We start from the raw sequence: 24,903 nt of genomic DNA, 5'->3' as shown, positions 1-24,903 counted from the left end.
TATTTCAACTATCTTTTTTCCGTTTGGAGCACTTTTAAGTTTTCAGAGCTTGAGAGAGGAGAGTGGTGCATTTGCCTTTTATTTTTTTTTAAGTGAAAAATAAACCAAGCCTGGCCATTGGGCTCAAACGAACCACAAGGAAGAAAGGGGCAGTGGTAGGTCCACTGCTTAGGAGATGTTAGGGTGGTAACCCTCATGGAAACAGAGCAGAGTTTCTAAGTACCTACCTTGCTTTGGTCTTCTTCCTAAAGGGGAACTGAGCAGAACCATTGATAAAGGGGAACAATGGCAACCCAAGATGAATAAAGAGATAGGTAGGGAGCATCTGATTGCCATACCTAAGTTTAAGTCAGCAGAACCATTTCAAATACTTCTGAGAGTCAGAAGGAGCTTCTGGATGTCATTTTGGAGTCCCTTTCTGTGATCTTTAACGAATCATGAAGGATGAGCCAAAGGGCTGGAGAAGAGCAAATGTTATTCCTATCTTTGGAAAAAAATAAAACAAGATAACCTGGGGAACCACAGACTTCTCTCCTTGATAATGATTCTAGGCAAAGCTCTGAAACAGATTGTTAAGCAGTTTGTGAGCATGTAGAAAAATGTCATTGGTAAAAATGTTTATCTGGAACAAGTCATGCCAAACCATCAGCTCTTCAAGGTAGTCCAAGTCAAGAAACAAATACCACAAGAAATACTAGAACTCCACTTTATTGACACAAGCTCTAATAACAGAATCTTGAAAGCCTGATTCTCTTTCCCTCCCTCTTATACTAAAGAGAATCAAGGCAGGGCAATCTTGAGTTTCTTCCTCATTCCTTCCTGTCTTTCTGGGCTAAGTTCATGTTTTCCTAATGGCTGTCTCATATCTTCTTCAAGGCTATCTCTGTATTCCTCTTCACAAACCAACCTGATCTCCTTTCTTAAAAGAGTGGCCAGTTTAATTAACCACAGGAATGCAGCATACATCATTTACACAGACTTCAGTGTGCCTTTGTCAGTGTAATTGATAAAGTCTCCTATGAGTTTCTTGTAAAGAAGGTGGCAGTATGTGAGCTAAACTATGCTGCCATAGTTGGTTAAACTATCGTATCAAACAGCTTTTCAACAAGCTGGAAGGAAGTGTTGAGAAGTGTCCTGCAGGACTTTATTCTAGTTCCTGAGCTGTTCAACATATTTATAAATTATTTGGATGAGAGATTAGAAGATATGATTCTCAAATTTGCATATTACACAAAGATTGACAGGATAATAAACTCCTTAGAAGGCAGTATCAAGGTTCAGGAAGCTGTTGACAAGCTAGAAGAATGGGGAAACTGATTTTCAAGAAAGGCAAATCCATTTGGACAAAAAAGATTAAAGGCATGAACTTAAGAAGGGGGGAACTGTATTGGGCAGCAGTACATGTGAAGAGGGTCTGAGTGTCTTGGTGAATCACAAGCTGAACATGAGCCAACAGTATGAGGCAGCAGCAGAAAAATGTTAGCTACCTAGAGTCGCTATTCCAAGATGGGCAGCCACATAAATGTAAATAAATAAATGCAGATGCAATCTTAGGCAGCTTCAACCAAAGTAGAGTTTCAAGATCAACAGAAACCATGGTTCCTCCTTGTTCTGCATTGGTTAGACCACCACTGGAATAGAAAACTAGAGTGTATCCAAGATGTCAACTGGCCTGGAAAGAAAAAGAGTAACAGTTGGAAGCAATATGATTCTTGTGCTTTATTTATGCTGGTCATTGACCGTAATAAAGATTTGATTGTGCTTTATCTTTTCACTGTGAGAAAAGATGTTCACTGTTTGAGAAAAAATTAATAATGAAGGTGCATATGATCTGGTTCAAGGGGAGAAATAATAAAATAATGCAAGTTCTTTGGCATGAAAAAATGAAATTGAATGAGACTGGTAATACTTATAAGAGCCCTTTTCACACACATTAGGAGGTGTGTGAATAGCTTTTAAAACCTGGAACAATTTTATAACTGTTCCTACCTGTGGTTGTTATAAAACTAGAGAGTATGCTGTTGGGAGTGTCTAGAGAACAGTTTAGAAGATCTAGAGAAGTTTCATAACAGTTTACTTGGCTTTTGAAGAGATATACATTTGTCATGAATAATGGTGGCCCCCATTTTCAGGTTTCCTTATGATATTGCTGAATTTCAAGGAAGCATGCAAAAACATGGAGCTTGTTTCAAACCTCACCATAGACGCTGACCCACAGGCCTTTGCTCTCTTGGATCCATTAAACTGACTCCTTTCAGAAAGGGCAATTGGATGAAGACTTCCACTGCATGCAAGAGAATCCCCACTGATTCTGCAAAGCTTGCTATCTTAGGAAGCCGGGTAATCGGAGGCCTTTGACATTTCATTTCCATCTGGGACCATTCTCATGGCTTATTATGATAGGGTGCAGGGGTGTACTATAGTTTGCATCACATAAACATCTTACCACTCTGAGAATAGGAAATGAAGAGCAAATTACAAATTCCTATAACAAACGGCTGCATAGAATGCCTCTTCTAGGCTGGAAGTAATTGGTGTTTCTTTCTTTACAAAATACTGCTTTCAGTCTAGAAAGGCTTTTCAGAAATATGTCCTCACTTAGAAAGAAATACGTGGAGGTTTTTTAAATATGAATTAAGCCAAACAGTGTTCTAAGGAAAATGAAATGATAGAGGCAGCCTATTCCCCAGGAATATGCCTACCGAGGAGGGACAAATAGAGAGCCAGTCTTGAGCGTCTCAAGGCTCTGGACATCTTGGAAATTTTCCATGACCTGACCAGGGACAATGCATGATTCAGATGAGGCAAAAAGAAGGTAAGAGGCGGACCAATCAACTGGCACTTCTAGTACTGATTAGGAGATAGGAGGCTGAAAGGTGAAGAAGAGAGGGGAGACAATTGATATATGCAAAAAGACCAAAAGGAGAGTTGCAGTACTTGTGACTCCCTTCCATTGACACTTCAGGGGTGTAACAAATTAGGCAAGCTCACAAGGTCTCCTGATACATATTTTTACTGAAGAAAGATTAGGAACCATCACAAAAGAATGTTAGTAACTGCTGTGGTTCAAGAGCCAGCCTTTTAGTGCCTCTTTATCATCATGAAATGGACTTCCTGGCCCTATTTTTGCATCTGTCCCCTGTTTTGCAAAGGGCAGATTTGCAACTGTGTTGTTTTTCACTGACTGGTGAGCGCTAACACTCATGTCTATCAGAAGAAATGAATGTGTGCTGTGGGATCTTGTAGCATGTGCTGTCTTCCATGATCAGGGATCAGCAACATGACGGGATAGCAGCCAAAACTCATCAATCCCAGTAGGCCTTCTTGCTCATCCACATGAGGACCAGTAATCCCTATGGAATCCTCTTGATTTTAAAGCTCTGTGAAGGAACATGAAGGAAGTGACCGTACAGGTGGTAATAGTATCAATCCTTCTGGTCCTTAGAAGAAGATTGAAAAGGAAAAGAAGAACACTGCAAGTGAATGAGTTTCTCGGTTTTTAATTCATTGTGCACTAAGTGTTCCCTCACAACCCATCATTAAGAGCGCCTCCCTAGAAAAGCTGAGCTGTTGAAGTTGTTGTAAAATTGTCCCGGTCCATCCTGATTCATAACTGTCCTCAGTAAAAAAAAGAAGCCAATCCTGTGGGGGGAAAGCCAGTAACTTCTGCCAGTTTTGACTGTTAGTCAGCCCTGCCTTCCTCCTTAAAGTTTCATTTGGCACACAAGGGGCTAGAATATAACCCTTAGGAATTTAGACTGCTACCTTTCAAGAGGAGTAAAGGAAGGGTAAGATCCCAACTGGACACCAAACAGTAGTTGCTCACAAGCCTTAGCTGAATCTACTGCTGGAATATACCATGCTTCTCAGGTTCAGCCCAAGAATCACACGAGTCAGTCCAGAATTCAGCTCAGCTTCTTTATTAGCTTGCGTCTAATAGACAGAATCTCACCAGACTAACTCTAATCCCCCAATGACAGCAACTATAACCATCATGCCCTTAGGGAGGGGCCCGTCTCCTCTTCTTGACTTTCACACAGTCCATCTGGGGGCCGAGGAGATGGTCTCCTTGGAACGTCTCTCCCCCTCCCTGTAACCTAGAAGCTCCATTCCAGAATCCTCCTCACTCATGCCTTCCATCACAGTGCTCCTCTGGTAAAATGAAAGGATTATATTGTGGCCACTGTTGTTGTTTTTTTAGCATTTGCATACTATAATATCAGTGTGCACTGCATTTGGTAGAACTATGAAAAACTATGCCCAGATATTTAAAGGATTTGACTTGTTCAACACTTTGGTCATTTAACCTCCAGGCATGCAATTTAGGTCTCTTTTTAAAGAACAAGAACTTAGTTTTGGCATAGTTGATCTTGAAGTGCTTCCTCAGAGTAATAATCAAGTAGGGCATTCAGAGCTCATTTAAGTTCATTTAAAGTTTGTGATAGAAGTACTATGTCATCTGCGTACAACAGAGTTGCAATATGTCTGTTAACTAGTTTCAGGGGGTGATGTTCTAATGGGTCCATTTTGGCCACAAGCAGATATATATACATATTAAAATGTATTCAGGGAGGCTAAGATGCATCCTTGTCTCATTCCTCTGTAAGGTGCAATCTCATTAGTGTAGTGACTTTGTGTATTGCATCCAACTTTAATTCTGGACTTCTTATAGAGATTGTGCATTAACAACAGTAGGTGTCAATTGCAGTTTTTGTAAGCTTAGTCCACAGCCTTGCTCTGGGAATTATGTTGAAGTATTAAGTCATGTCCAAAGATAAAATGAAGCCCAGTTGCTCATCTGCCAATATATGCTCTAGGATGATCCTGTCAAGTCCACGATGTCCAACTCTCAGTTCTGAAGCATTCTCACGCAACCAGGCTTGGGTCAGATAAATACTTCTTTATTAAGAGGTACATGTAGCTTGTAAACAGAACATTGCTAAAACTAACGCCTTGGGTAAACCTCCCTCTATTTATCCCCCCTCCCCTTATTGCCTGGCGTCGTGACTCCTCTTCACCTGTTGTTGATCTCTCTCCTTCCTCCCTGAGCTTCTTCCGGGCTCTTTGGGCCCCAGCTGCCTGGCCGGAAATCAAGCCAGTCTAAATTGCCCATATATGGTTAAGCTGCTTCCCAACTCCCATTACAACCATTAACAGCCACCCCCCAAGGTACAAGTGGCAGATACAAATCAATCCAACTCCCAACGAATGCAATATAATGGAAAACAACAACAGTTGGGTGATGCAGGTTCTGACATACTGCCCCCCCCCCAAAAAAAACCCTCTTCACCACGCTGGCCAGGAGCCCTAGAAATAAGAAAAAGAGGAACTGGAATTATGAAAACATACATCCCATAGAGTTCAACACGTTCACCTGGGTTTGTTAGGATAATTCTTATAAAAGTCCAAAATTAAGTCAGGAGCTCTAACATGTCTTTTGGAGACCCATTCAGCCAGTGATTTAGGGAAATGTTTCCAGTGTACCAAATACCGAATGTCTCCTTTGAATTTTCTAGAGTCCAATATTTCCCTGATCTCAAAGTGTTGTTCCCCCTCAATCATAATAGGTTCAGGAGGGGTCACTGCCGGCCTCCATTTATCAGATTCCTTGTAGGGTTTCAATAGTTCACTGTGGAAGACAGGATTAATCTTCCTGAGGGTTTTGGGGAGTTTCAAGCGTACAGACACAGGGTTAATTACTCTATCCACCGTGAAAGGTCCTATGTATTTATTATCAAGCTTTCTACAAGGCCTGGAAGATTTCAGATTCTTGGTAGATAACCACACTTTGTCCCCCACTTTCCACGGTTCATGTGGTGCTCTCTTCTTATCTGCTTGTGCTTTACAACTTTCTCTAGCTTTTGCAATCGCTTTTTCTGCGATAGGCCACAATCTCCTTATCCTGTCACCCCATTCATCTACTGTTTTAACCCCTGTTTGAGCATGAGGAAGTTCAGGTATAGGTACAAAGTCTTGCCCTGATTCAATTTGGAAAGGTGACAGTCCAGTACTATCGTGGACTGCATTACTGTAAGCCACTTCAGCATAAGGTAATAATTCCACCCAGTTGTCCTGTTGATGGTTTATGAAACATCGCAAATATTGTTCCAACCCCGCATGCTTCCTCTCTGTCGCTCCGTCCATCTGAGGATGAAAGGAAGAGCTCATTGCTTCCTTAGACCCCAAAAGGGTTAAAAATGCCTTCCAGAATTTAGAGGAGAACTGGACCCCTCGCTCGCTGATCACTCTTTCAGGACAACCGTGTAATCTGTATATGTGTTGGATAAACAAGGCAGCCAGTTCAGGCGCTGAGGGGATGGCTTTGCACGGGATGAAGTGAGTTTGTTTAGAGAAGAGATCAGTAACAGTCCAAATCAGAGTCATTTTCCTGCTCTCTGGCAGGCCTACAATAAAATCCATGCTTATTTCTTTCCATGGTTTTTCAGGGCAGGCCACAGTTTGTAATAACCCATGGGGTTTCCCCCCTTGCCTTTTGGCCATAGCGCATACAGGACAGGTAGTTACATATTCTGCCACATCTCTCCTGAGTGAAGGCCACCAAAATTGCCTGCCGAGTAGATGTAAAGTTTTGACAAAGCCAAAGTGTCCTGCTGTTTTATCATCATGGCACCTTTGTAGTACCATTTTGCGAGCCTCCTGGGGCACATACAGTCTATCTGCTTTCCACCATGCCCCCTCCCTCTGGGTTAGTTCCTCCTTATTCTCCTGGAACCACTCATCCTGTTCCAGGAATCAATTTAAGTCCATTAAGAACTCTGATTTGAGGAGGGTTTTGGTGGCATTACTTTGTGATCTAGTGACTGCAGTTCTGGCCCCTGCCGGTTTGGGATTACAGCTGACACCACCTTCTCCCTTTGGCTATTGTGCTGGGGCAGCCTGGAGAGAGCATCTGCCAAGAAATTCCTCCCTCCTGGGAAGTATTTTAAAGTGAAATTAAATCTGCTGAAGAATTGTGCCCATCTTATCTGTTTAGGAGACAACTTTCTGGGTGATGTCAAAGCTTCCAAGTTTTTATGATCCGTCCAAACCTCAAAACTTCTTCCGCTCCTTCCAGCAAATGTCTTCAATTCATTAAAGCCCATTTCACTGCGAAAGCCTCCTTTTCCCACACTAGCCACCTCCGCTCAGGTTCAGTGAACTTGCGAGATAAGCACATGGTTTTAACACACCTTCCTCGTCCCTTTGTAGGAGGACTGCTCCAGTTGCTACGTCTGAGGCATCTCCCTGAATAACAAAAGGCTTTGTTGGGTCTGGGTATTTTAGGATGGGTTCAGCAGTGAATAATTTCTTGAGGGTTTCAAAAGCCTCCTGACATTCTGCTGTCCATTTTAAAGAGGCGCTGGGGGCTTTTGCAGCTGCCGAGGGTTTGTCCTTCGTTTTTAAAAGATCAGTCAGAGGGAGGGCTACTTGTGCAAAATTAGGAATAAATTGTCTGTAAAAGTTGGCAAAGCCAAGGAAACTTTGCAGTTGTCTCCTGGTTTTTGGGGCCTCCCAAGTTAAGACATCCCGCACCTTATTGGGATCCATTTCCACTCCTTTATTAGATATTCTGTAGCCCAGATAGTCAATGCAATCCTTATGGAACTCACACTTGGATAATTTTGCATACAACTGCGCATTTAGCAGTTTCTCCAGCACTTTCCTGACCAATTTCACGTGTTCCTCCATTGTTTCGGTGTAGATTAAAATGTCATTCAAGTACACCAACACTCCTCGGTAGAGGAACTCGTGCAAGACCTCATTAATCAGCTGCATGAATACCCCGGGTGCGCCTTTTAATCCAAATGGGAGGACTCGATACATGTAGTGTCCCAGTGCGCAGCGGAATGCGGTGCGCCATTCGTGCCCAGCTTTTATATGCACCCTGAAATATGCCTCTCTCAAATCTAGTTTGGTAAAAATCTTCCCTTTCGCCAAATGAGCTAACAAGTCTTTTATTAATGGCAGAGGGTACTTGTTCTCTGTGCATATTGCATTTAACCCCCTATAGTCCGTGCATAAGCATAAAGTCCCATCTTTCTTTTCTCTGAAAAGTACTGTTGCTGCCAGGGGGATTTGGCGGGCACTATGAAGCCTCTGCTCAAGTTTTTGTCAATGAATTCCCTCAACGCCCCCATTTCCTTTTGGGTCATGGAGTACATCTTTGGGGTTGGGTACTTTGCTCCTGGCATCAACTCAATTTCGCAGTCTGTGGGGCGATGTGGTGGTAGTTGGTCAGATTCCTTTTCGCTAAATACTTTCGCCCAGTCCCTATATTGCCAGGGGATTTCCTCCCCTCGTCCCGCGTGGGGCTTCCTCCCTTGGCACTGCTCCTTCAGGGCTGCTGCCCCCAGCTCCCCTCGTGGGTTGGGCTCCGCCTGCGCAGTCCCACGCCTGCCATCCAGAAAGGTCAGAGTCTTTTCCCGCCAGCTGATGTGGGGGTCCCACCGTTCCAGCCAGGACATTCCCAGAATGAGGGGGTAACTAGCCAGTGGTGCGACCAGGCACTTTAAAGCCTCCCGGTGCGTTCCGACTTTTAACTCAAAAGCCTCTGTGTAGTAGCGGACCACACCTCCCCCCACTGCTGTTCCATCCACTTGCCTGAAGATTATGGGCGTCTTCAGCCGGTGCACTTTCAAATTTAATCCGTTGACGAGCACGGGGCTGATCAAACTCCGGGAGCAACCTGAATCAAGCAATGCTGTGAGCCGGGCCCAACGAGTCAATCGCGGAGCACGGATCACTACCTCATACGTCATGGGACTCACCCGGATGTCCTCAATAGATTTGCTCAGGATCGGCTGGTCGCGCCTTGGGCTCTCCTCCCTCTCGCTGCGCTCTCCCCTTCGTCCTTGCTGTCTGAGAGGTAGGCAATTCTCAGCCTCTCTTCTTCGCCTCTGGCTGCTGTGTTTTTCTGTGGGGCTTTCATCGCTCTTGCAGGTTTCTCGGCTTTTTTCCCTTTCGGCGCGGTTTGTAGTCCTGGGTTCTGGGGGCAGGCCGCCATGAAGTGCCCCTTCTCGCCGCACATGAAGCAGGCTTTCCTCGCAGCCTGCGGCCTTGCCGAGGGGGTTAACTCCTTCCTTGCCAGGTTCCACCCCGTTTGCCTTGCGGTGCTAGGGGGCCGCCATCTCGCCTCCGCGCTGTGCGGTTTGACTCTGGCCAGTTGCGCCTCCAACACGGAGACATGAGTGATCCACCCCGCCAAGGTCTCCGGGCACCCTCGCACCACGGCCCTCTCGAAGAGCCTTTGGTCCAGCCCCTCCTGGAACAGCCGCACGAGGAACGCTTCTGACCAGTAGGGTAGCTTCGCCACCAAGTGCTTGAACTCCAGCGCATACTCGGTCACCGAGCGCGGCCCCTACTTCAGCTCCTGGATTGCCTCCGCTGCGTGCAAGTGGGCACATTGGTCCTTGAATCGGTCCCATAGGGCGGTGATGAAGCGGTCAAAGTCCCCCAGTTCTGGGGCCTCTGCTTCATTCAAGTCGTTCACCTACTCAGCTGCCATGCCTACCAGGAAGTAGGACACATACAGCACCCTCCAGGCATCGCTGGCAAACAGGCACCCACACGTGCCCATGCAGATTCTCACCTGGTTCAGGAAGGCGGGCAGTTGGGCAGGGTCTCCGTCGTACTTTTCTACCAGCCCCCATCTTCGCAACAGGTCCCCTTCCGCCTATTGAGGTCGTTGGGCGGCTTGCTCCTGGTCTGCTCCCCGCCTCGTCCCACGGGGGTTTGGGCCGGGGCCTGATGAGGGGGAAGGGTCGGTGGTTCCAGCGGAGCCATTGGGGAGGGCTGGTCGATCGGTGCTGGCCCCTGTAGGGGGTTGGGAGGTTGCACGGAAGGTTGCGACAGAATCCTCAGCTTATCCAACTCCTTCCTCAGTGCACGTACTTCGCCTTCCAGCTTCCTCACCCGTTGTCCCTCATCCCATGGCGTTGTCACTTTGGTCGCAGTCCCTATGGCCCTCGACCATCGAGGGCGGGCTGGCACCTCAGGGGTGAACCCTCCAGCGTCTTCCCAGATGCTCCGGTCTCTCGGTGGGTCCCAGCGGTGGGCCAGTCACCTCATTGGGGTCTTCGGTCTGGAGCCCGCTAGAGCTTCAGTGAAGGGGATTTGCCATTCCTCCTCTTCTGCTGGTGCCTCTGGTGAACTTTTCTGCAGTTCCTCAGAGGCCATGCTAGGTTGCTGGAAATTCCTCGTAGAGTTTCCTCTCAGGTGAAATCCAGTATCAGGGAGTTTTAGCAAAATGTCAAGTCCACGATGTCCAACTCTCAGTTCTGAAGCATTCTCACGCAACCAGACTTGGTTCAGAAAAATACTTTTTTATTAAGGGGTACATGTAACTTGTAAACAGAACATTGCTAAAACTAATGCCTTGGGTAAACCTCCCTCTATTTATCCCCCCTCCCCTTATTGCCTGGCATCGTGACTCCTCTTCACCTGTTGTTGACCTCTCTCCTTCCTCCCCGAGCTTCTTTCGGGCTCTTTGGGCCCCAGCTGCCTGGCCGGAAATCAAGCCAGTCTAAATTGCCCATATATGGTTAAGCTGCTTCCCAACTCCCATTACAACCATTAACAGCCACCCCTCCCAAGGTACAAGTGGCAGAAACAAATCAATCCAACTCCCAACGAATGCAATACAGTGGAAAACAACAACAGTTGGGTGATGCAGGTTCTGACAGATCCAGTCAACTAATATGCTGTAGAAATGTCTGCCATAGAGCTTACTTATTATACTTAAAAGGCTAGTGGGCCTATACAGGTAGTCCTTGCTTATTGATGGTAACTGGGACTGGGAACTCTGTCGCTAAGCAACACAGTCATAAGGCGCCACATCATGTGACTGCATCAACTTATGACAGCAGTTCCAGCAGTCCCACTTGCCATCGTTAGGCAAATCCTGCATGGTCACAGCATCTCATGGTCACATGATCACCATCTGCAACCTTCCCTGCCAGCTTCCCCATTGACTTTGCTTGCCGGAAGCCGACAGGGAAGGTCTCAAATGGCAATCACGTGACAGCGGGATGCTGCAATATCATAATTGCAAGCTGCTTGCCAAGTGCCCCAATCACAATCACATCACCACAGGGATGCTGCAGCGGCTGCAATTATAAGGACCGGTCATAAGTACCCTTGTTCAGCGCCATCATAACTCCAAATTGTCGCTGAATGAGTGGACATTAAATGAGGACTACTTGTAATTAGCAGGAATGTCTCAAGGGCCCTTTTTATAAACGGGCACTATGATAGCTAGACCCCAGTCCTCTGGGATTTGCATGCTGCAACTGATGCAAGTAAACAGGGGAGCAAGTACTAGGGTCCACCGTTCCAAATGATTATGTAAGATTTCAGCAGGGATAAAATGATTGCTTGGAGTTTTACCAGGCTTTACCTGCTTTGTAGGAGTTTTTATTCTGGCACTTGAGACTGGGATTCAGTTGGGAAGCAGGTTAACATTGAGATGTCAGTGAAATTAAAAAGGACGTTCTTGTCCGTATAATGTTCTAAAGTGATCCTCCCACACAGATGCCAGTAAAAGGTGAGGAGGTGCAAGGGGACAGCCAGTTGGGTACCAGAATAAAATGGGATTTCTGGCTTCAGATGCTGCTATCAATTGCTGCCAGAAAGCCCCAATGAATTCTCTTTTCTTGCTTTGTAATAAACATTTGTATTGTTTTTTCAGCAACATAAAGCCCCGGATGGAGTGCTCAGCTGGGCTCTCTTTACATCTCTGAATTTTCTAATCAGTTTACTCTTGGCCTAGAAACATTCCACATAAAACCAGGGCTGAGAGGGACAAGCCTGACCCCTGTTTTTCTCTCTCCCTCAGTATCTGAGCGGAGAGCAGTGGCTGGAGTAGCTGATTAAGTTTGCCAAATGTCTGCAGAAGGGAGTCCCTGGATCTCTGGACTGGAATGAAATTGCAGTGCTGCTTCAGAAAAAAGCAGCTGAGATATTTGCTCGTTGTGTCACTGAGCCCATTTAGCATGGACCAGCCCCTGCAATAAGTCAAGGTCGGAGTAGGTTGTGTTTCCAGGAAGGAATTATCAAATGCTCTTATTTATTAAGGATCATAGGTTGGCTACAGTTGTTCAGCCAACTGCAAAACTATCTGGTAGTGGGACCATCCATCCCACAATGCACCAGTTTAGAAGAAGGAGGCTATGATCTACTTTAGCAAATGCCTTACTAAAGTTGAAGTACAGGTAGTCCTTGGTTAACAACCATAACTGGGACTGGGAACTCCATCACTAAGCAATGTGGTTGTAAAGCGAAAAATCATGTGACCACACCGACTTACAATGGCAGTTCCAGCAGTTCCAGTTGCAGTTGTTAAGCAAATCACATGCAGTCATTAAGCGTGATGTCACCTGACTGCAACTTGTGAATTCCTGACAGCTTCCCCATTGACTTTGCTTGTCGGAAGCTGGCAGCAAAGTCGCAAATGGTGATCACACAACCACGGGGATGCTGTGACAGCCACAACTTTGAGGACTGGTTGTAAGTCTCCTCATTCAGCGTCATCATAACTTTGAATAGTGCACTAATGGCTCGTGCTTATGTCCCCTAACTGCGACAAGTTTGTATATGATATGTCCTCCTGACATTGCCTTCGTGGCTGGGAGAGCTTTTAAAGTTGTCTTTAAATTAGGATGTTCCTTCTTTTCCCAAATAGAGTTTTTGCCCTGGACATAGCTAGCAGACTTCCTCAACCATGTGGTTGGTAAGGGGGGCAGGGTTGGGATCTGCCCTGATCCCAGTGACCTGTGTAGGCTGCCGTGGCCAAGCACCTTCCTTCCATGGCCATTTGGGTTTGGGCTACAGGAGGGACTGGATCTCTAACTTCCAAAGAGACTTCTGTCCAATTAATGCCTGACTGGCATGTTCTAAAATAGTGCTCACCTTTATGCAAGCCCCTTATCCACCCCTATCTTCTGCTCTTCTGAAGAGCAGTAGGCTTGTTTTTTAAGCACAAGGGGGGTGTTCTTTTCCACTCTGCTGCATAGAAAGTTTATTTAAACCAGGAAAAGAGAGCTGGATTGCACCTGCTCTGTCTTGCTCGTTCTGTCACTAATCAGTTCATTACAAATTTCCCAGTGCTATAAGCTTTATCCTATTTATTTGTTTATTTACTCACTGTTTTTAGAGCCTACCAGTCACAAGACCTTGGATGGGCTACAACAGAGTAAAAATATAAGCGCAAAATAATATATGAACTCTAAACTCCTCCCCAAGAAATTTGCATCTATATCTGTATCAGAGAGAGTCAAAAGTCACTTTCTGTTTCATTCTTCTATCTACTTTCACTATTTTCGTTTTTGTCTTTTTTCTTTTAGTTCTATTCTCTTTCTTTGCTTTACTCTCTGTTTTGTATTTTAATTGTACTTTTTATATAATATAATAAAGTTTTTATTATTAAAAAAAATAAATTCCTCCCCAAGACACACTTGCAGCAACCAATTGGGTTAAAAGGTCAGTAGAACACAGGGCCATTCCAGCTGCTTTGTGAAAAGTCATGAGGAAGGGGCTAACCAGCCCCCAAGGCTAGAGAGTTCCAGCAAGGGGGAAAGCCTTGTAACATGGCCATTTCATAGTGCCCTGTCTCCTTGATTAGTATCAAGTCAAGGAAGGCTGATCCTATCCTGCATGCCTCATGCTCTTAAGGAGGAGCTGCCAGCAAGATGTGCAAGGAATTTCCTGGAATGACCAGGTGTCAGCTTTCCCAAGTAGACCAGACAGAAACACAACCAAATAAGCTAGTTCTACATTGTAAAGCTACATTGACAGAATCTTGCAAGTATGAAAGTACAATTCCGCCTCCCCCCGATCTCCTTTAAAGCCCAAGAAATTAGAGATGGTCCCTTCTGAGCCTCTTTCTCCACCCACTATCCAGTTGTGGATTGTGCTGCCTCTTATCTACCATTCCCTTGGCAGCGTCTCTTGGCCCAGTCTCCCAAGGTCTTTTCCACATGCCATTACACCAGGCTTCATCAGTGCCCCCAGGCATCCTGAGGAAGCCTGAGACTGAAGTAGACTGACACGAGGCACCATTCCTTGTACAGGTAGTCCTCACTTAATGACCCTAACTAGAATCAGAATTTCCTTCGCTAAGGGAAGTGGTCATTAGGTGAAACATCACGTGACTGCACTGCTACCTGTATTTCTTTTCATCAGATGTCTCTGCATGGCTTGCTCCTCTTGAAGGCGAAGATACACCTATCCTCCTGAGACTGTCCATTAGACAAAAGCACATTGCTTAAACTTTATATGGTTCAAGTTACAATGAAGCCCCCACCATATGGGAAAATGCACATGACTGGTTGAAAATGTATTCCAGGCACAGAGTCAGATGGAATTTGTATTTTGTAAAAGTAAGATTCCTCTTCATAAAACCTTTTGCATTAAATACTTCTGTCCTGGGAGAATTTATGCCTTTGCTTAAGAACATCTTCACTAGGTCCGGTGATAGAATGGAGGGGTTGGAAGGACTCTTAGCTAATCTAGTCAACTCTTGCTCAAAATATTCACCTTGTTTGAATATTTCCAACTTGGGGAATCTATCTCTGTCCTAAAGAGATTGTTCCCCTGCTTCATAGTTCTTAGAATCAGAAAAGTCTTCATAACAGTCACCCTGAATCTCCTCTCTTTTAATTTCAGCCATTGGTCCTTGTCTTGTCCTCCACCTCAACAGCAGACAGGTCTGCCCAGGTCTGTATGTGATGGTAGAAAGTGTTCATCATAATTTTCCTCAATCTTCTCTTTTACACACTAAATAGGCCCAGTTCCTGGTTAAAGAAGTCTAGTTTCCAGATTCCTTGGTAGCTCTTGGTAGCTGTCCGCTGAATTGGCTTCAGCTTCTCAATGTCCTTTGGAAAGTGCTGGGCTAGAACTGGATACGGGATTTCAATGTAATAACTCATGGTCAGTATAATATAGTGATTACGTTCCACAATCTAGATGTAAAGCTTATTAACAGTTCAAGGCCTTTGTACAGGTTCCTCTTGTGTGCCAGTTGTGCCCTTTCATCGACTGGAAGACCCTGCTCTGATCACCTCATGATTGGACTACTGCAATGCAGTCTACATGGGGCTGCCCTTGAAGAGCATTTGGAAGCAGCAGCTGGTCCAGAATGGCAGTAGTGGGCACACCTTGGTATGCCCGTGTAATACCAGTGCTGCATTAGCTGCTCTGGCTTCCAGTAGGCTTCCACGTACAATTCAAGGTGCTGGTTGTTACCCTTAAAATTCTGCACGTCATAGGGCCAGGTTACTTGCAGAACAAATTATGCCCAATGTTTTCTGCCTATCCTACTAGATCTGGCAGGATGCACAAGCTCCAGATCCTCTTGGTGAAGCAATGTCACCTGATGGGGCCTTGGAAGCATGTCTTCTCTGGCACAGCGCTTGCCTTATAGAACCACCTCCCTCCAGAGATATGGATGGTCTTGACTCTTTTGGCCTTCAAGAAAGCAGTGAAGACCTGGCTTTTCCCCCAGGCACTGGGGCCAGAATGCTCATAGGGCTACCTGGTGAATGGATGTGGGTTTTCATCAGCACCTCAATTTAATTGTTTAAAATAATTGTTTTATTGTATTGGGTTTTTATTTTATTCACTGCCCAGAGTTCCTTTTCATAGATGGGTGGCTATACAAATAAGTAAACCTCTTCCAATACCTTGCCCACCATGGATGTGAATCTTATTAGTCTCTAATTCTCTAGGCCTTCCTCTTTTTGCAAACAGGGACTTTGCTCTTCGGGCCCCTCACTAGTTTTCCAGGAGTTTTCCAGGAGTTCTGGTCTGCACTTCTAAGATCACTACTGCCAGCCTCTTCAGAGCCCTGGGATTTAATTTGTCTGGGCTTGAATTCCTTGAAAGTAGCAAAGTATTATAACTTTCTTGGCCCTGAGATGTGTCCCTCCTACCCACGTTTCCTCAATGAGGAAAAGTTTGTTTCCTCTTATGGAAGAAGGCAGATGCACAAAAGATGTTAAGCAGCATCACATGCTCCCCATGTCCCTTTATTACTTCAGCCTCTTCCCCTTACTACAGACCAACAGCCTTGACTCTTTAATTTCAGACATACCCCCAAACCCTTCTTAATTATATTTTTGCTTCCTGCCAGCCTCATCTCATTCTGAGCTTTAACCTTCCTGACTCCATTCAGCAAGCCCAAACTGCCACTCTGTCCTCCTCCTTCATTATTAGCCAGGCTTTCTTGTCTGTCTCCTGCTTGTTTCTCAGCATCTCAGGAAGCTCTTTCTCCACACAGGCTTCTTCCAGCTTTTCCTCCTCTTGGAGAGAGTTTGCACCTTTATTTTCAGTCTCCCATTCCTCTTGAGCTTAGTTCTTCTGCCCATCTTTTGTCTGGGTTCATTAAAATCTGCCTTCTGGAAGTCCACGGGCCATGGCTGAGCCCTCCCAGCTTTTTCATGCCTCTTATCATCTTGAGGGAAAGGCAAAGAGGTTGTGGGTCTGTTGTGAGGGGAAAGAGGTGAATCAATAATGGAAGGTGCGAAATATCTTAATTCATATTTTACATTCTCTTCTCTTAGAAGAGAAAGGAAGCCTGACTTGGACGTTGTTGCGCCATTAGCGCAAGGAAGGAGCTGCAGCTCAGAGAGACAAAAAATGCTGAGCTAATTTAAGCGAATTCAAGCCTCCAGAGCCACATTAATTACTGAAGTAACTCATGGAATTGATTGCAAAACTGCTAGCTGTCATCTCTGAGAACTCCTGGAGAAGACCTCTTGTCCCTATCTTCAGAAAGGGAAGGAGAAGGGCTTGGGAAATTAGAGACCTCTCAGGTCAACATCTGTACTAGATAAAGTCCTCAAGCAGATTATCAAGCAATGTATTTGTGGACATTTGGATAGGAATGCAGCCATTAATAAGGACCAGAAAAGGTTTGTCACAAACAAGGCCTGTTCAGCTTAAGACTGAGTTCCTGGCTTAATAGATCAGGGGAGTGCAGTGGATATAATGTACCTTCAGAAAGACTTGCATGGCATTGAGTGGTAAAATAGATGATACAATTGTTAGATGGATACATATCTGGTGGAATGAGCACACCCAGAGTGTAGTTATCAATAGCTCCACATCACCTTGGTGAGTACTATTGAGTGAAATGCCACAGGACTCAGCATTTTTACTAATGACCTGAATGAAGTGATTGAGGGGATGATTATCAAATTTGCAGATGATACAAAACTGGGAGGAGTGGCTAACAGTTTAGAAGAGAGGTAAAAAAAAAATTAAAAGGTCTGATGTTCTTAGGGAGAAATACAAACTTCAGCATATGGGAAGAAAAAAGGGGAGCAAATCATAGGATGGGGAGACCTGGCTTGGCAGTAGAACATGCGAAAAGGATCTGGGTGTTGAAGTTGAACATGATTCAACAGTGTGATGCAGCTGCTGAAAAAACAAATGGTCTGTTATGGTACACGAATTGAAGCATAAAGTTCAGATGATGGGACAGCATTGTTAGATTCCCCCTCCCTCAGAACAATGTGGCCAGTTCTGTGCACTGCAGTCTAAAAAGGGCCCAAACTGGACCCAGTTCAGAGGGTGGCTAGCAAGATGATGAGGGAGCTGGAAACCAAGTCCTATGAGGAACAATTAAAGGAACTGGGTATGGCTGAAGAAGAGAAGGCTGGGGAAGATATGAGGGCAGTCTTCAGATATCTACAGGGTTATCAAATACAGTGGGGAGTGGACTTGTTCTCTGTTGCCTTGGAGGACAGGAACAGGTTAGAATTATGAAGAAGGAGGTTCAGGCTAGACATCAAGAGGAGTTTCCTAATGGTAACAGCTGCCAAATGGTGGAATAGGCTGCCTCATAAAATGCTGGAAACTTTCAGAGGATGGATAGCCACCTACTCAAAATGCTTTAGCAGATGTTGGAGTAGGCATTCTCTGGGGTCCCTTTCAATCTGTTTTTCTACAGTTTTATAAACCAGCAATTTGATGTGGCTGGGTGAAGTTTATTATGCCTGGCTCAAAACCACAGCTCAGGAAGGCTGAGCAGAGAGGTGAGGAGGTTTCCAGCACCAGGAGCAGATGCTGCCTGCCAGCCTGTTTGTCCACAGATGAACTCCTCTTCCAGCTACTGCCACATGTGCTAGCTGTCTCAGTTCCAGCAGTCTGATTTGGGAGGGAAGATGGGCTTCTTGTTGTTGCCCCTCTCCGGTTCCTGGGAATCAGAATGCAGGGAGTCAGTTCGAGAGCGGGCCACGGATGGCCCCTCCTCTGCCTGTCCTAGTCCTAGACCTGCAGGGAGCCTGAAGCAGCCTAAAGACATTGGGCTTCACCGGCCAGTCTCGGAATGAGCAACTATCCCCGCAGGCATAACTACCATTCCTCCTTCAAGAGTCGGATGCTGGGTCATGACAACAGTGCCACTACCTGGCTGCGACCCCTCAGGACTCTTCTTCCTTGGCAAGGCGGTGGAAAGGATGCAGGAGAGCAGTCAACAGCCATGTAGCTTTGGGGAGAAAAACGGATAATAAAGGCAGAGTTGCTGGTGCCCTTCTCCCTTGTGCTGCGTGGACCCCGTCTACCAGGCTAACCCACCTGCGCCAGAATCAAGCCAAGGGCTCTTGTGGTGGTAGCCCTGGGACATTAATTTTCTTGAAAGGCATGAGCTAGAGAAGACTTTTTTGAAACTGTGACTAGCTGGTATATAAATGAAGTTATAATAAATAGAACGAATAAAAATTATTCAGTGACTGTTGGAAATGTCAAAAACAATTTTGTGGGAATTACCTTTGATGAAAAAGATCCTGGAAACTAATGAGCAAGACAAATGAAAAAAGTGGGTTATGAAATTTCACATGACCTTCTGGATTTCATCCTTAATTGCATAGCTGAAGCAACAGGAGGAGTTAGCTTTTCATATGATAACTGCAGCTAGAAAACACCAAAAAAGAAATTACAGACAAAAATAATAATTACATAAGATGTAGGTTTGGCTACAATGACTGCATTAATATGTTGTTAGACAGAAATAAAAAAGACAAAATGAAACTAAGTCATAGAAAATGATATAGTTTCTTGATTTTTGTGGAGTAAATTTGATCCATTCATATACACAGCAATGTTTTTCATAGCCTGAAGCAGATAGTAGGAAGGGAAAGGAATAGAAATAGTCTTGAATTTCGGTAGTCATCTGTTACTGTGATTTATAAAATATACTTATAAAATATATGGTCAACATCTTACTAATATAAAATGTGGTATTTCCTTTCTTTGACTCCCTTATTAATACATACATTTATGCTCCCCTGTTTAGGATGTGTATAAAGTTTATGATTTAAGTTTTTTTTTCTTATGAGAAGCAAAAATAGTTGCCCTAAATAAATAAAGTAGGGATATTCCCAGTCCTGAAACATTACTGAAATCCTCAGTCCCCTCCGCCTCCATTTTATAATCCATGGAAGTAGAAATTCCCCACTTGAAAACAAGCCGTGGGCCTAGCTGTTCTTTCGGCAATGGGCTGGACGTGGTTTGTCATTGTCTTCTTCTGGAAAATGTTTCAATTTCCCACCCTGGTGACACTCCTGGGACTCCTCGTGATCTCCCATCCAAGTACAACCCAGGTCCAGTCCTGCTCAGGTTCTGGTCCCAGAGAAGATCATCTAGAAACTGCCACCTCCTTTTACACCATGTCTTAAAAGTAGGTTACCAAGAAAGGGGAAACCATCAATACTTCTCTACTTAGGAGATGCCATTCTTAGCAACTGCAGCATTTGGAGTACGTATCTAGAGCAAGAGTACCGGGGACAGACCACACAGATTGTTCTCCAAACTGCATTTCAAGATCCTTTTTCCTTCAGCCTCTAGAGATGATTTCCCATTCTGAGTTTCCCAAGTTTTGGGGGTTTTTTTGCTTTGCATAGTCAGTTGACACCATTTCAGAAATCTGAAACATGAAAGCTTTTATGTTTTGCTTTATCTCTTCCTGTCTCACTACTTATCTTGATCTATAATTCCATGTTTTGTTTTTTTAATTTCACCCAGGATGGCCCTCTCTCAAACTCCCTTAAGAACCAGCCTTAAAGCAATGGGCTTGGGTACTGATCACAAACAAGACCCAACAGATATCAAGCATGTAAGTAGAAACCCATAAGTTATTCTGCCTGTAAGCAAGACATATACCAAGAGGTGAATGCAATTGTCATGTTCTGTCTTCTGTTAGAGCAGTGATGGCGAACCTTTTGGGCTTGGTGTGTAAGGATTCAGAAAATGCCTAACTTGACTCTGCTGGCACATCGCACCCACCCAGCCAGCCGCCCAAAACAAAACAGAAACAATTCTTTACATATTCATTTATTTAAAAAAATACAGTCCAATCATGTGTGGTGCTATGTATTATATAAAGAAACATCAAATAATTACAAAAATGAAATACGAGTAAAACAAACTCAGTTTCTTTGGTAACTCAAACAGGGAGAACAGCTGTTGTTGGTGAATGCTGGTATGTCACTCAAAACATTGTGGCATGCCACCTTTAAAACGCGTGTCATAGGTTTGGCATCATTGTGTTAGAGACAGAAAGACACAAAGAGGAGCATAAAAAATATTGTGGCCTGCCATTCAGAGAGGGAAGAAAAGAAAATGGATGTTCCTGGCCCACCTAAGACAGGAAGTCAAGGGGGACTTGCCAAGACTTGACAGGTGAACTTCAGGGAGTACTGATTTTCAAACACTTAGAAAGGTCTGCCTTCTAAACTGCCAGACCACAGTTTATGTAGTTGGCTATAGATGGTTTTTGAGTTGTACTGTCTGCCTACATTCCCAGAAGTCATAGACAAAACCCTCGAGTCCTCCAAAAGAGGCCACGACCCATGTCTAATCAATAGACTTGCCAGACCCAATTGTGTTCATGCTTCTGCTTCCCCGACCTACCTCTTTGTCCTGGCCTTCCACCGTTTTCTGGCATGTGGCCTGTCACTCCGCTCAACAGGCAACCACAGCCTTCAGCCCCCCAAAGTTCCTGCTTTGTGAGTTTGCTTAGTTTCATGAGGCTAACTTGATTTCTCAAAGTCCAATGTGCTATCTTGTGAGGACCTCAAAGACAGCCCCTATGCACGTCAAAGAAACAAAGCCTCTATTTCTATGGGACAGAAGTTGCTTCACTTTTCCTAAGTCTTGCACTCTGCAGCCATTTTTTTAAAATTTCATGTTATTTTCATCAGAAGTGTGTGCCCCTTGTGCCCCCCCCCACAATGTTCTCCCTTCAGAACCAGAAGGACCCCCTGCTGGAGGCAGGGATGATGGCCGGCATCTTCCAGAGATGTTGTTTCTTCTTGATACCCAGAGGCAAAGCAATGCTTGGCGCATGGTTGCAGGCCTCTCACTTCCCCAGACAACAGGGTTATAAACCCCATTCTCTGCCCATTCTCTTCCAGCCACCGTCACCACCAAAGAAAAGGTGCTTCTCCTGAATTGCAGCAAGAGCAGTCAAGCAACTCACTGTGGGCGAGTTCAGGCTAGAAGAAATCATCCTCAGGGCCTCGTTGACAACAGTGGGAGTCGGTGAAATGCAATCTGAGAAAGACAAGTTGTGGAGCAGATTGTGGCTCCAGCAAGACGGGTTTAGGGAGTGCTGGGCCTTAGCCAAGGAGGCGCTTGCAACACACAACTCTTGGAGACAAAGCAAAAGTGGACTTGCCTGGATAATGGCTTGGCCACTGGCAGAGGCTTCCTGTGCTGCTTCTCCATCCATATCATGAAAGAGCTGATCCCAGGCCTAGGGTGGAAAGTGTCCTCTATTTGTCATCACAGATTGCAAAACACACAGTAATTGATATCTTTTTAAATGTATTTCTGCAGCTGATGAACAGTCCATCAGTAGTAGAGTAACACACCAGATGGTGAGACATCCAGAAGCACTAGAGTCAAGTTCACTACTTTTTGGATGACCAAAGACTGAGAACTGAAAAGTGTCTTTTACCATTCAATTAAACATGTACAAGCAGAGCATAAGTGGGGGCCAATGGAACTCCTACTACTGATCTGTCACAGATCTGACAGACAAACCTGCAAACCTGTTCTTATCTTTTGCTTCCCTAAGTGCTCCATGAATATTTTAACACAGAACCAAGATAAAAGAACAGGCCATGCTGGTTTGGATCCCACACAGTGCCCAAAGCACAAGAATGATGTGGTGGTGATGGGGAGAAATAATGTAACCGAACAGTGATGGCTGCCTCACTTGCAGAAGGTAGAGGGGTTTTCTTCAAGTTGAGCTCAAGCGCTGGTGGCTTCATGGACACATTCCAGGCTGCAAAGTGTCCTTCTAGGATGCCTTTTTCAGATTTCCAGGCTAATCTCCAACCCTGGGACTCTCTGGAGAACAAGCAGTGGTCAGGCTAAATTCTGCTTAGTTTCAGAGTCCAGAGTAGAATATACTGTAGAAGAACATTAATTTATGAAGCAATAACTCTGAACTTTAAACCAACCAACCAACCTTTGGTCATTTAATTATGCTGTATCTTTAAAGTGAGATGCATGCTCAACACTAGCTTCTGCCCCTGAAATTGGGACATAAACAGCTGTCTTCCTCCAAAGGGCATAACTCCAGGCTAGGAATTGTGCCACCAGTCATCATGGAATCCTAGAGTTGAAAGGAGCCCCTAAGTCCAGCCCTATGTTCAGTGCAGAAACGCAAATGAAAGGCTGGCACCCAATGAAGGGGACCATCCCTTCTCTGAACAACTGGTCCCCCTCCCAAACTGCTCTTACTGTTAGGAAGATTTTTCAAACATCCAGTTGGAATCTGCCTTCTGCTAAATTATCCTACAAACTAAGCTAGCTAACACCTCAGGAAACAGAAATAAAAATCACAATGATCTTAATTGATTAGAAAACTAGGCAGAGAATAACAATAAAATTTAAGAGAGTTCAATGCAAAGTTCTTTAATTAGGAAACAGAAATCAAAAATACAAGTATCACCCGCTTGTGGAAAAAAAATCTTAGTAGAGTATTTGATTCCCAATCCAGTAGTGTGATGTAGTTGTGTTCATGTGTGGGTGTGTACACACATGCACATGTGTGTAATTTAGATTCAATCAACAGAACTACCAGGAAGTGATATTTTTCTGGGCTCAGACCCCACCTTGAATGATTTGCACATTTCTGATCACAACATTTTAAGAAAATTTCAAACAACATAGGGTGAGTTCAGAGAAGGGCAGCAAGAAGGGTCAGGTGAACGGAAACTGTCTTACAAGGAGAGCTGGATGGAAAAAAGTTTATTCAGCCTTAAGAGACAACCAAAGGGGGCCATTATGACGGCCTTCTTCAAATCCCCGATAGGTTGTCACATAGAAAGAGAACCAAACTCTCTTCTGCCCCAGGGCACAGCTCAGAGAAATGAATGGGCATAGGAAGGCACGTCCTGACTTCAGAAACAGTCTAATCCCCCTTCCACCCCCAAACTAGAGGTAGGCCAGGTTTGCACAGCACATTTGTCTAGGCTAAAATAGGGTGGTTACTTTCTGGTTCAGCATCTTATGGGAACTCAGCCATTGCTGTAGCATATTCTGTGAACCAGGCCATCATATTAACCAATAATGTGGCATGTTTGAGTGTCTCACATGTGAACACATATATGATGCTGAGTCTGGAGCTGCTGCCCTTAGGCCTCTCAGCGAGAAGAAAACAGAGCCAGGATCCCTCGTTGATGCTCCCGCCAGTGTGACACAAAGGGGCCTGAGGAGGCCTTCACCACAGCAGCTGCAGCCAGGGCTAAAGGGTCAGGGTCAAGGAGCGAAAGCATCATCTGCCTGCGTGGCTCAGCCCCGGAGAAGGGCAGCATGAGGTTGGCTCCGCTAGGGCCAGTCTCTCTGCCTTTGCTGAACCAGTTCTGAGTCACTGCAGAAGAGCCTTGTCCTGGTTTGTTATTGCGCCCCTCGTAAGCAAGGGGGTGGGCTTCCTCCAATGGCTTTCAGCACACCATCAGCTCAGGGAGGGGGGAACATCCACCAATCCAGACTCCTGCCCCTGCTCACTTCAGGACCCTGCTGGGGTTTCTCTAGGCTGCTATTTCTGCCCCACCTTTCCCACCCCATTTGGGCATCCTCCAAGTTAAAAGACCATGAAATAAAAAATGTTTGAGAAACAGCAAGAAAAATAGCTTAGCTCCCGGACAATATGCCCTTTTCTCTTAGGCCATCCATGGGGCATCTTTTGCAGGTCCTGCCATGAACACTTTTCAACATCAACAGTAAATTCTGTTTTTCCTGTGCCCAGACTGGAGAATAACTTGCTGCTGGAGTTGATGTTTAGGCTTAAAACTTGCTTCTTTACCCTGGACTTTACCCTGGAGTTTTAGTGTTTGAAAGGTTTTAAAATTAGGGTTTTTTTAGAATTCTGAAGGCCTTTAGACTTTTCTCTGTTATATATATAGTTTGGTAAGCCCCAGAGCTATTGGAATGGGTGGCATATATATTTACAAATGAATAAAGCCAGGTCACCATAAAACTGGCTCTCCATGTCACAGGGGTAGTTGGAACAGACACAACAGAGGCGGCGCAGGGACTGGCAACGACGGCAGCCGAAGGTGGGCCGGATGGAGAGCCCTTCCCATCAGCGATGGAGAAATGGCCAGTGACGGCTTCACAGACAGCCGGGCCAGGGCAAGACAAAGCGAAGACCGATGGTTCTGCTGTGAGCCGGAAACATGAGAGGACCTCAGAGGGAAGAAGAGTGTGGTGTGTGTGAATGGCTGCTGGACCCTCCTCAGCCCCTGCTTGTATAAGGAAAGAGGAATTCAAGCAAACAAACAAATCCCACCCTCATCACATGTTTCAACCAACTTCCTCATTCCCCTCTTCAAAATGGGGGTTAAAATGAGTCACTCCCTTGAGGTGCTCCTTACTCTATCAAATGTATTTTGG

The 24,903-nt window shown here is 45.0% G+C and overlaps 1 protein-coding gene and 1 long non-coding RNA gene across 3 annotated transcripts in view; one reads left to right on the top strand and one right to left on the bottom strand.

Annotated features, from left to right (window-relative positions):
- Nucleotides 1–24,903, bottom strand: part of LOC148216940 (uncharacterized) — a 589,705-nt gene that overhangs the window by 323,478 nt on the left and 241,324 nt on the right. The gene's annotated exons all lie outside the window — the stretch shown is intronic.
- On the top strand, nucleotides 8,833–22,909 carry LOC112543014 (uncharacterized). 2 transcript variants are annotated; one of them, XR_015798586.1, is made up of 3 exons: nucleotides 8,833–8,866; nucleotides 20,020–20,110; nucleotides 21,411–22,909. It is a non-coding gene; the product is annotated as an uncharacterized LOC112543014 (long non-coding RNA). The 2 variants fall into 2 exon arrangements; XR_003086481.1 differs by lacking the exon at nucleotides 8,833–8,866 and adding an exon at nucleotides 14,786–14,925.

Source organism: Python bivittatus, unplaced genomic scaffold (assembly GCF_059951505.1).
Source record: "Python bivittatus isolate LINGU-HERP-01145 unplaced genomic scaffold, Pbiv_v1 ctg000040_np1212, whole genome shotgun sequence".
NCBI classification, from domain to species: Eukaryota; Metazoa; Chordata; class Lepidosauria; order Squamata; family Pythonidae; genus Python; species Python bivittatus.
This window is presented reverse-complemented; position numbering and strand designations above follow the sequence as displayed.